The 13,124-nt window shown below is 42.2% G+C and overlaps 1 protein-coding gene across 2 annotated transcripts in view; it reads left to right on the forward strand.

Annotated features, from left to right (window-relative positions):
- Positions 1 to 2,491: 2,491 nt before the first annotated feature.
- Positions 2,492 to 13,124, forward strand: part of LOC110508084 (T-lymphoma invasion and metastasis-inducing protein 1) — a 196,460-nt gene continuing 185,827 nt past the window's right edge. For both annotated transcript variants that reach the window (XM_036965730.1, XM_036965732.1), the window contains exon 1: positions 2,492 to 2,660. The gene's annotated coding sequence lies outside the window, so the exon portion shown is untranslated. The remainder of the gene's footprint in view (positions 2,661 to 13,124) is intronic.

Below are 13,124 nucleotides of genomic sequence, written 5' to 3' on the forward strand. Positions count from 1 at the left end.
ACCTACTGCTACAACTACTAATAAAACCTACTGCTACAACTACTAATAAAACCTACTGCTACAACTAATAAAACCTACTGCTACAACTAATAAAACCTACTGCTACAACTACTAATAAAACCTACTGCTACAACTACTAATAAAACCTACTGCTACAACTACTAATAAAACCTACTGCTACAACTAATAAAACCTACTGCTACAACTAATAAAACCTACTGCTACAACTAATAAAACCTACTGCTACAACTACTAATAAAACCTACTGCTACAACTACTAATAAAACCTACTGCTACAACTAATAAAACCTACTGCTACAACTACTAATAAAACCTACTGCTACAACTAATAAAACATACTGCTACAACTAATAAAACCTACTGCTACAACTACTAATAAAACCTACTGCTACAACTACTAATAAAACCTACTGCTACAACTACTAATAAAACCTACTGCTACAACTACTAATAAAACCTACTGCTACAACTACTAATAAAACCTACTGCTACAACTACTAATAAAACCTACTGCTACAACTACTAACAAAACCTACTGCTACAACTACTAATAAAACCTACTGCTACAACTACTAATAAAACCTACTGCTACAACTACTAATAAAACCTACTGCTACAACTACTAATAAAACCTACTGCTACAACTAATAAAACCTACTGCTACAACTAATAAAACCTACTGCTACAACTAATAAAACCTACTGCTACAACTAATAAAACCTACTGCTACAACTACTAATAAAACCTACTGCTACAACTACTAATAAAACCTACTGCTACAACTACTAATAAAACCTACTGCTACAACTACTAATAAAACCTACTGCTACATCTACTAATAAAACCTACTGCTACAACTAATAAAACCTACTGCTACAACTACTAATAAAACCTACTGCTACAACTACTAATAAAACCTACTGCTACAACTACTAATAAAACCTACTGCTACAACTACTAATAAAACCTACTGCTACAACTAATAAAACCTACTGCTACAACTACTAATAAAACCTACTGCTACAACTACTAATAAAACCTACTGCTACAACTACTAATAAAACCTACTGCTACAACTAATAAAACCTACTGCTACAACTAATACAACCTACTGCTACAACTAATAAAACCTACTGCTACAACTAATAAAACCTACTGCTACAACTACTAATAAAACCTACTGCTACAACTAATAAAACCTACTGCTACAACTACTAATAAAACCTACTGCTACAACTACTAATAAAACCTACTGCTACAACTAATAAAACCTACTGCTACAACTACTAATAAAACCTACTGCTACAACTACTAATAAAACCTACTGCTACAACTACTAATAAAACCTACTGCTACAACTAATAAAACCTACTGCTACAACTAATAAAACCTACTGCTACAACTAATAAAACCTACTGCTACAACTAAGAAAACCTACTGCTACAACTACTAATAAAACCTACTGCTACAACTACTAATAAAACCTACTGCTACAACTACTAATAAAACCTACTGCTACAACTAATAAAACCTACTGCTACAACTAATAAAACCTACTGCTACAACTAATAAAACCTACTGCTACAACTAATAAAACCTACTGCTACAACTACTAATAAAACCTACTGCTACAACTAATAAAACCTACTGCTACAACTACTAATAAAACCTACTGCTACAACTAATAAAACCTACTGCTACAACTACTAATAAAACCTACTGCTACAACTACTAATAAAACCTACTGCTACAACTAATAAAACCTACTGCTACAACTAATACAACCTACTGCTACAACTAATAAAACCTACTGCTACAACTACTAATACAACTACTAATAAAACTACAACTACTAATACAACTAATAGTCCTGTTCTGTGAGCTCATGCGGCCTACCACTTCTCGGCTGAGCCGTTGTTCATCCTTGACGTTTCCACTTCACAGTAACAGCACTTACAGTTGAAGGGGCAGCTCTAGCTTGGCAGACATTTGACAAACTGACTTGTTGACTATGACGGTGCCACGTTGAAAGTCACTGAGCTCTTCAGTAAGGACATTCTTCTGCCAATGTTTGTCTATGGAGATTGCATGGCCGTGCGCTCCACTTTATACACCTGTCAGCAACGGGTGTTGCTGAAAAAGCCGAATCCACTAATTTGAAGGGACGTCCACATACTTTTGTATATTAGTATATTTTAACTAATAAACGTTCAAAACCTAAAAAGGACCATCTCGGCTTAAATCTTCATTGACATTAATTTATCACGGACATGGGTTGCTACTCCCCCCCACCTAGAGTGCACCTAAACAACCTGACCATTACGACATTTCTATTCGATCAAATAAACCTCACGTAGCAAATGAGCAATACATTTTTTTGATCAATTTTGACACGCTCTCATTGACCTGCATACAAAAATTCCTCACTTCGTGGGTTTATTTCCGTGGACAGATTTGGGGCGGAGTAAAACCTCTCGCTTCGCCTCTTCCTCTCTGTAGTGGCGTAGAAACAACATGGTAGCGGCAACAGACGGAGCTTTCCGCGGCACAGACTAGCGATGCCATATTCTACACAGCGCGTCCAATTCACCGCATACACTGGACGACAGCCACAATAGTCAACTGCGAGTAATGAACAGGTATGTTTTGATGCATAATGTTTGCTTTCTTCTCATGTGGTGGGGATAAATTAGCCTGATGTTTGACGCCGAGATATGTTCCCCCCCCTAGGTCCTAGAGACCGGGACTAATAACCGTGACCGCGTCAATAACAAGGCATAACGCAGATTTCTCTTTCATATACAGGCTACCGTTTGTCTAATTGTTTAAGACAGGCTAAACTCACAGGTAGGATGTCTGGTGTTTGTCAAATCCAGCCATCAAAGCTGAAATGACTGTATAAGACATGTAGCCGACACTTGGTTTACCATAAATAATGGATACATGCATGTGCGCGCCCATTCAATGCCCTAGCATCATTTTCAATGCCTCCGTCACACGAAGGGCACCTATAGCCTTTATAATCTATAGGCTACATTGAGCAGTAATTCACATCACAATATGTTCCAGTCCCCGCCCCGGTGAGAGGTAAACCCCCCCCCCCCCCAAGTGTGATGTCTCTGTTGTATCTTCGTCACTGACCAGAGAAGCCCAGGGTGACTCTGACAAAGACACAGACTATTCATCACATGCCTGCCTTGCTACAGGTTTCCCCCCCAATTAAACTTGACACCAGTCTATTGTAAGCTATTGATTAAACCAAATACACACGCAGGACATAAAAGACAAGCTGTAGAATAATAAGAATTGATTGTGTTGATTTTGACAATGTAGTTGGAGACCAGCTGTAGTACTCATGGTCATATCATGAACGAATGGTCTCAGAATGACTTGTGTGTGGTAGAATGAGGATGGACTAAATATCCTGCAGATTTGATTAGATTTGGAACACTGTTAGACCCTTGTCTGTCTTGTCTACCACTGATGTTTTGGAGACAAGTCTTCAGCATATCATCACCAACACCCTGGTACAAAAAAACAGAGTTAGTCATTCGTTACATCCCAAATGGCACCCTATTCCCTATATAGTACACTACTTTTGACCAGAGGTCTATATAGGGAATAGGGTGCCATTTGGGACTGCATCTTTGACTAATTTGTGCAGCAGCATTTAACACGGTGACCTTGTTGGAGGATGTAGGCTAACAGAATCATCACTCTCTGTATCTGAGAACATGGGCAATTCCACGATAACAGAATCATCACTCTCTGTATCTGAGAACATGGGCAATTCCACGGTAACAGAATCATCACTCTCTGTATCTGAGAACATGGGCAATTCCACGATAACAGAATGATACTGAGACTCGGATTGTATGTCAAAAAAAATTATTAACGAAGATTTTAAAGTTAAACAAACCATACAACTCTTATGTCCAAGGACAATTTTTAAAAATAATTTCCATGGATAATTTTACAGAAGCACATTTACTTAAAGAACAGTGCAGATTTGTATGTATTTATTTAATAGAACCTTTATCTAACAAGGCAAGTCAGTTAAGAACAAATTCTTATTTACAATGACGGCCTATGACGGGGGGGGGGGGGGGGGGGGGGGGGGCAGCAAGAAGCCAAGGTAAGTTGCTAGCTACTATTAAACTTATAAAAAAAACAATCAATCTTAACATAATCACTAGTTAACTACACATGGTTGATGATATTACTAGTTTATCTAGCGTGTCCTGCGTTGCATATAATCGATGCGGTGCCTGTTAATTTATCATCGAATCACAGCCAAACGGGTGATGATTTAGCACTGTCGTTGCACCAAACCTAACCATAAACATCCATGCCTTTCTTTAAAATCAATACACAAGTATATATTTTTAAACCTGCATATTTAGTTAATATTGCCTGCTAACATGAACTTCTTATAATTAGGGAAATTGTCACTTCTCTTGCGTTCTGTGCAAGCAGTCAGGGTATATGCAGCAGTTCGGGCCGTCTGGCTCGTTGCGAACTGTGTGAAGTCTATTTATTCCTAACAAAGACCGTAATTAATTTGACAGAATTGTACATGATTATGACAGAACATTGAAGGTTGTGCAATGTAACAGCAATATTTAGACTGATGGATGCCACCCGTTAGATAAAATACGGAACAGTTCCGTATTTCACTGAAAGAATAAACGTTTTGTTTTCGAGATGATAGTTTCCGGATTCGACCATATTAATGACCGAAGGCTCGTATTTCTGTGTGTTATTATGTTATAATTAAGTCTATGATTTGATATTTGATAGAGCAGTCTGACTGAGCGATGGTAGGCACCAGCAGGCTCGTAAGCATTCATTCAAACAGCACTTTCGTGCGTTTTGCCAGCAGCTCTTCGCAATGCTTCGAGCATTGCGCTGTTTATGTCTATCAACCCCCGAGATTAGGCTGGTGTAACCGATGTGAAATGGCTAGCTAGTTAGAGGGGTGCGCGCTAATAGAGTTTCAATCGGTGACGTCACTCGCTCTGAGACTTGGAGTAGTTGTTCCCCATGCTCTGCAAGGGCTGCGGCTTTTGTGGAGCGATGGGTAACGATGCTTCGAGGGTGGCTGTTGTCGATGTGTTCCTGGTTCGAGCCCAGGTAGGGGCGAGGAGAGGGACGGAAGCTGTACGGTTACACAGGCAATACTAAAGTGCCTATAAGAACATCCAATAGTCAAAGGTATATGAAATACAAATGGTATAGAGAGAAATAGTCCTATAATTCCTATAATAACTACAACCTTAAACTTCTTACCTGGGAATATTGAAGACTCATGTGAAAAGGAACCACCAGCTTTCATATGTTCTCATGTTCTGAGCAAGGAACTTAAACATTAGCTTTCTTACATAGCACATATTGCACTTTTACTTTCTTCTCCAACACTTAGTTTTGGCATTATTTAAACCAAATTGAACTTGTTTCATTATTTATTTGAGGCTAAATTGATTTTATTGATGTATTATATTAAGTTAAAATAAGTGTTCAGTATTGTTGTAATTGTCATTATTACAAATAAATGTAAAAAAGTCGGCCGATTAATCGTTATCGGCTTTTTTGGTCCTCCAATAATCGGTATCGGCGTTGAAAAATCATAATCGGTCGACCTCTACGACATAGACCTAAGACGACAACATAGCAACACATGACAACTCACATGGTAGCCACACAACATGGTAGCATCACAAAACATGGTATAAACATTATTGGGCACAGTCAACACCAAAACAGGCAAGAAGGTAGAGACAACAATACATTCACGCAAAGCAGCCACAATTGTCAGTAAGAGTGTCCATGATTGAGTCTTTGAATGTAGAGATTGAGATAAAACTGTCCAGTTTGAGTGTTTGTTGCGGTTCGTTCCAGTCGCTAGCTGCAGTGAACTGAAAAGAGGAGCGACCCAGGGATGTTCGTGCTTTAGGGACCTTTAACAGAATGTGACTGGCAGAACGGGTGTTGTATGTGGAGGATGAGGGCTGCAATAGATATCTCAGATAGGGGGGAGTGGGTCCTAAGAGGGTTTTATAAATAGGCATCAACCAGTGGGTCTTGCGACGGGTTTACAGAGATGACCAGTTTACAGAGGAATACAGAGTGTCCTATAAGGAGCGTTGGTGGCAAATTTGATTGCCGAATAGTAGAGAGCACCCTTACCTGCCGATCTATAAATTATGTCTCTGTAATCTAGCATGGGTAGGATGGTCATCTCTGAATCAGGGTTAGTTTGGCAGCTGGGGTAAAAGAGGAGCGATTGCGATAGAGAAAACCAAGTCTAGATTTAACTTTAGCCTGTAGCTTTGATATGTGCTGAGAGAAGGACAGTGCACCGTCTAGCCATACTCCCAAGTACTTGTATGAGGTGACTACCTCAAGCTCTAAACCCTCAGAGGCAGTAAAAACACCTGTGGGAGGAGGGGCATTCTTCTTACCAAACCACATGACCTTTGTTTTGGAGGTGTTCAGAACAAGGTAAAGGGCAGAGAAAGCTTGTTGGACACTAAGAAAGCTTTGCTGTAGAGCATTTAACACAACATTCGGGGAGGGGCCAGCTGAGTATAAGACTGTATCATCTGCATATAAATGGGTGAGAGCACTTCCTACTGCCTGAGCTATGTTGTTGATGTAAATTGAGAAGAGCGTGGGGCAGAGGATCGAGCCTTGGGGTACTCCCTTGGTGACAGGCAGTGGCTGAGACAGCATATTGTCTGACTTTATACACTGCACTCTTTGAGAGTAGTAGTTAGCAAACCAGGCCAAAGACCCCTCAGCGACACCAATAATCTGGCCCACAAGAATGGAATAGTCTACCGTATCAAAAGCTTTGGCCAAGGCAATAAAAATAGCAGCACAACATTGCATAGAATCAAGGGCAATGGTTACATCCTTAAGGACCTTTAAAGTGTCGATGCCACATCCAAAACCTGAGTGGAAACCAGATTGCGTTCCCGAGAGAATACTATAGACATCAAGAAAGCCAGTCAGTTAGTTATTGACAAGTTTTTCCAAAACTTTTGTCAGTTAATAAACAGGACAAAATAGAAATAGCACTATAAGTTAGGATCAGCTTGTTCTCCCCTTTTAAATAAAGAATGAACCAAGTAATGGGAACCTCCCTAGAAAGGAGAGACAGGCTTGGCAATTCTCTTGCATTTCTAAGAGGATGGTCTCTCTCAACAACAAAAAACTTCTGGGTTGGTTTTTCTTTGGATTTTCTCTTACCATATCTATTGTGTTATATTCACCTACATTATTTTAACATTTCTACAAACTTCAAAGTGTTTTCTTTCCAACGGTACCAACTATATCCATATCCTGGCTTCAGGGCCTGAGCAATAGGCTGTTTACTTTGGGCACGTCAGTCAGGCAGGAAGTGGAGAGAGAAAAAAGGGGCCTAGCCCTAAGAAGCCCCTTTAGCACCTCGGACTCAGTGACCGCCTGCAGGGAGAAACTTTGTAGCGGGGCAGGTGGGAAAAGAGGGAGGAGCATCGGGGACAGTCACATTAGAAGGGGAAAAAGAGGGAGGAGCCTAGGGGCTAGTCGCACTAGAAGTAAAATGGAAAACAGATGCAAAGTTCGATAACAGAACGATGTCACAAACAGTCATTCTGTTACCAAACTTTGCATCAGCACTGTTTTTTTAGATGCGTTTTTGTAATATTTTCTGTGGGAATTGTTCAAAGTAGTCCGTTGTGCATAGAGTTGTATGGTTTGTTTAACTTTGGTTTTGGTTTGACATACATTTTTAAAGTGAGAAATGTGAGTGTCAGCATCATTCTGTTACCGTGGAATCGCCCATATAGGGACCTTTTAATATGACTGTGACGTTCCAGGCTAGCTAGCTGCATCACGATCTCATCCCCTACTGCTCTCTCAACAGTCCAGACATTATTGCAGCAATGCTGTCCAGACCCAAATGGTTGGCCCTGGCCCTGTCCTGGCCCTGTCCTGGCCCTGTCCTGGCCCTGTCCTGGCCCTGTCCTGACCTTATCCTGGCCCTGTCCTGGCCCTGTCCTGGCCCTATTGCTTTGTACCTGCATAGTAACATTTCTGTACACAATTATCGTGAAGCGTTACCTACAGTGCCTTCAAAGTATTCATTCCCTTTGACTTATTCCATGTTTTATGTTACAGACTGAATTCAAAATGGATGACATTTATTTTCTCATCCATCGACACACAATACCCCATAATGACAAAGTAAAAACATGTTTTTAGAAATCTTTGCAAATTTATTGAAAATGTAAATACAGAAATTAGAATCACCTTTGGCAGTGATTTACAACTGAGTCTTTCTGGGTAAGTCTCTAAGAGCTTTGCACACCTGGATTGTACAACATTATTCTTAAAAAAAATAATCAAGCCCTGTTAAATTGGTTGTTGGTCATTGCTAGACAAATATTTTCAAGTCTTGCCATAGATTTTCAAGCAAATTTAAGCCAAAACTGTAACTCGACCACTCAGGAACATTCACTGTTCTTGGTAAGCCACTCCAGTGTAGATTTGACCTTGTGTTTTAGGCTATTGTCCTGCATAGCTCTACTCCCTTTCTTTTTATCCCAAGTCCTTAATGATTACAAGCATACCCATAACATGATGCAGCCACGATTATGCTGGAAAATATGGAGAGTGATTCTCTGTAATGTATTGGATTTTCCCGAAACATAACACTTTCTATTCAAGACAAAACAAACAGGATGAATGTTTTGGAATATTTTTATTCTGTACAGGCTTCCTTATTTCACTCTGTCAGGTTTGTATTGTTTAGTGACTACAATGTTGTTGATCCATCCTCAGTTTTCTCCAATCGCAGCCATTAAACTCTGTAACTGTTTTAAAGTCACCATTGGCCTCATGGTTAAATCCCTGAGCGGTTTCCTTCCTCTCCGGCAACTGAGTTAGGAAGGACGCCTGTATCTTTGTAGTGACTGGATGTATTGATACACCATCCAAAGTGTAATTAATAACCTCACCATGCTCAAAGGGATATTCAATGTCTGCTTTAAAAAAAAAAACACATCTACCAATAGGTGCCCTTCTTTGCGAGGCATTGGAAAACCTCCCTGGTGTTTGTGGTTGAATATGTGTTTGAAATTCACTGCTCGACTGAGACTTTATAGATAATTGTATGTGTGGGGTACAGAGATGAGGTAGTCAATCATGATAAACACTATTATTGCACACATACAGAGTGAGTCCATGTAACTTATTGTGACTTGTTAAGCACGTTTTTTTTAGCCCTGAACTTATTTAGACATCGCCTTAACAAAGGGGTTGAATACTTATTGACTCAATACATTTTCAGATTTCCATCTTTCATTTATTAGTAAATATTTCAAAAACCAAAAAATAATTCCACTTTGACATTATGGGGTATTGTGATGTCATTACATGGTATTGTGATGTCATTACATGGTATTGTGATGTCATTACGGGGTATTGTGATGTCATTACATGGTATTGTGATGTCATTACGGGGTATTGTGATGTCATTACATGGTATTGTGATGTCATTACGGGGTATTGTGTGTAGGCTAGTGACCCCCCCAAAAAAACATCTACATTTAATCCATTTTAAATTCAGAACATGTGGATTAAGTCAAGGGGTGTGAATACTTTCAGAAGGCTCTATATAAATATATAATTGCTGCAAGTGATAAGTTCAAATGTTTGCCTTAGTTCTGCTTCGTAGAATTAGTCAATTTTGATGTTAAAGCCCCGCGAAAGTCCAATGTCTTGTCCAGGGGGTGTCCTGGTACATCATACTGCCTCAGGAAACTGGAGATGGGCTCCTGATCTATAGACTGTTCTGGCCAAGGGGTGTCCTTGTACATCATACTGCCTCAGGAAACTGGAGATGGGCTCCTGATCTATAGACTGTTCTGGCCAAGGGGTGTCCTTGTACATCATACTGCCTCAGGAAACAGGAGATGGGCTCCTGATCTATAGGCTGTTCTGGCCAGGGGGTGTCCTTGTACATCATACTGCCTCAGGAAACAGGAGATGGGCTCCTGATCTATAGGCTGTTCTGGCCAGGGGGTGTACTTGTACATCATACTGCCTCAGGAAACAGGAGATGGGCTCCTGATCTATAGGCTGTTCTGGCCAGGGGGTGTACTTGTACATCATACTGCCTCACGCTACAGAAACAGGAGATGGGCTCCTGATCTATAGGCTGTTCTGGCCAAGGGGTGTCCTTGTACATCATACTGCCTCACGCTACAGAAACAGGAGATGGGCTCCTGATCTATAGGCTGTTCTGGCCAGGGGGTGTACTTGTACATCATACTGCCTCACGCTACAGAAACAGGAGATGGGCTCCTGATCTATAGACTGTTCTGGCCAGGGGGTGTACTTGTACATCATACTGCCTCACGCTACAGAAACAGGAGATGGGCTCCTGATCTATAGGCTGTTCTGGCCAGGGGGTGTACTTGTACATCATACTGCCTCACGCTACAGAAACAGGAGATGGGCTCCTGATCTATAGGCTGTTCTGGCCAGGGGGTGTACTTGTACATCATACTGCCTCACGCTACAGAAACAGGAGATGGGCTCCTGATCTATAGGCTGTTCTGGCCAGGGGGTGTACTTGTACATCATACTGCCTCACGCTACAGAAACAGGAGATGGGCTCCTGATCTATAGGCTGTTCTGGCCAGGGGGTGTACTTGTACATCATACTGCCTCACGCTACAGAAACAGGAGATGGGCTCCTGATCTATAGGCTGTTCTGGCCAGGGGGTGTCCTTGTACATCATACTGCCTCACGCTACAGAAACAGGAGATGGGCTCCTGATCTATAGGCTGTTCTGGCCAGGGGGTGTACTTGTACATCATACTGCCTCACGCTACAGAAACAGGAGATGGGCTCCTGATCTATAGGCTGTCCTGGCCAGGGGGTGTACTTGTACATCATACTGCCTCACGCTACAGAAACAGGAGATGGGCTCCTGATCTATAGGCTGTTCTGGCCAGGGGGTGTACTTGTACATCATACTGCCTCACGCTACAGAAACAGGAGATGGGCTCCTGATCTATAGGCTGTTCTGGCCAGGGGGTGTCCTTGTACATCATACTGCCTCACGCTACAGAAACAGGAGATGGGCTCCTGATCTATAGGCTGTTCTGGCTCGGACAAGGCTGCTTGCTTTTACTTTTCAATGTCGGTGTACGAAGTACTGCAATAAGGCTGCTAGGAGGTCCTGGAAGCTCTGTGAATGTGAGTTGTCTGTATTAACTCTCTCTGTGAAATATGAGCTGTCGGTTCTAACTCTCTCTGTGAATATCCTCTTTCCCGACCCATCATGTAGCCTGAAGCAGGGTAGTGTGTAGGTACGAGGTCAAGTTACCTGGAGGGATCTAAGGTGGGAGAGAGTGGAGGGGTGGTGGGAGGGAGAGGAAGCTGCGGGGGGGGGGGGGGGGGGGGGGTTTATGAGTCTCCTCTAGAAGAGCCTCGGAGTCCTGAGGGCTGTACGTTGAGAAGATGAATGACAATAAGACCACAAGCTTCATACACACAGAGTAGGGAGTGTCTCTTATCTCGGGCGGCAGGGTAGCCTAGTGGTTTAGAGTGTTGGACTAGTAACCGAAAGTGTTGCGAGATCAAATCCCCGAGCTCACAAGGTACAAATCTGTCGTTCTAACCCTGAACAAGTCGGTTAACTCACTGTTCCTAGGCCTTCACTGTAAATAAGAATTTGTTCTTAACTGACTTGCCTAGTTAAATAAAGGTAAAATAAATACATCTCTAAATAAATCTCTCTCCTCCATCTCTGTCTACCTCCTTTCACTCTCTCCTTCTTTCTCTCTCGCTCTCTCGCTCTCTCGCTCTGCCTCTCTGCCTCTGTCTCTCTGTCTCTCTGTCTCTCTCCCTCTTTCTCTCTCTCTCTCCCTCTTTCTCTCTCTCCCCCCTCTCTCTCTCTGTCTCTCCCCCCTCTCTGTCTCTCTGTCTCTGTCTCTCTGCCCCCTCTCTCTCTCTCTCTCCCTCTCTCCCCCCTCTCGCTCTCTCCCCCCTCTCGCTCTCTCCCCCCTCTCGCTCTCTCCCCCCTCTCGCTCTGTCTCTCTGTCTCTCTGTCTCTCTGTCTCTCTGTCTCTCTGTCTCTCTGTCTCTCTGTCTCTCTGTCTCTCTGTCTCTCTGTCTCTCTGTCTCTCTGTCTCTCTGTCTCTCTCTCTCTCTCTCTCTCTCTCTCTCTCTCTCTCCCTCTTTCTCTCTCTCTCTTTCTCTCTCTCTCCCTCTTTCTCTCTCTCTCTCTCCCTCTTTCTCTCTCTCTCTCCCTCTTTCTCTCTCTCTCTCTCTCCCTCTTTCTCTGTCTCTCCCCCCCTCTCTCTCTTCTCTCTCTCTCTCTCTCCATGTTGCTACTGATTATGCTCCTCTCTGGCTTATAGCCATGAGGCCCAGGCCATATTGGAATGGCCTCTTCTCTTGGCATTTACCATGCTTGTGTCCCAATTGACACCCTATTCCTTGTTTTAGGGCCCATGGGGCTCTGGTCAAAAGTAGTGCACTATGTAAGGAATAGGGTGCCATTGGGGACACAAATCCTCATCTCCAGCTACCGTCTCGTATGTAGGCTACTGGAGGTAAAGCGGGAGCTTTCATTTGAACCACACGAAGAAGAATGTTGTCTGCAACATTCATCCGATCCATTCTCTTTTCAATACAGCTGAGGACTTGTCTCCTAAACAAACTGAGGCTTTGTGATCTTCTTGTGCGAAAGCTTGTACTCCCCAAACACAGACGATTGCTTGAAATGTGCATATTTTAGATCTTTTTAAAGTAGTTCGTCTGTCTGTTTTTGAATAATAATATTTTATCCCACGTTCACATAACTGCTTGTTCATTTCATTTGCAAAGTGGAGCCAAGTAAATGGTTTTAGTGTTGTCGATGAGTGTTCTGTTTGTTCTGTCCAGCTGCAACGTTGTGTACGTCTCGAATGGCCCCCTATTCCCTATATAGTGCACTACTTTTAACGCAAAATGGCCCCCTATTCCCTATATAGTGCACTACTATTGACCTGAGCTCCGTGGGGCCTGGTAGTGCACCAGAAAGGCTTAGGGTGCCATATGGGAT

This window comes from Oncorhynchus mykiss, chromosome 27, assembly GCF_013265735.2.
Source record: "Oncorhynchus mykiss isolate Arlee chromosome 27, USDA_OmykA_1.1, whole genome shotgun sequence".
In the NCBI taxonomy this organism is placed as follows: Eukaryota; Metazoa; Chordata; class Actinopteri; order Salmoniformes; family Salmonidae; genus Oncorhynchus; species Oncorhynchus mykiss.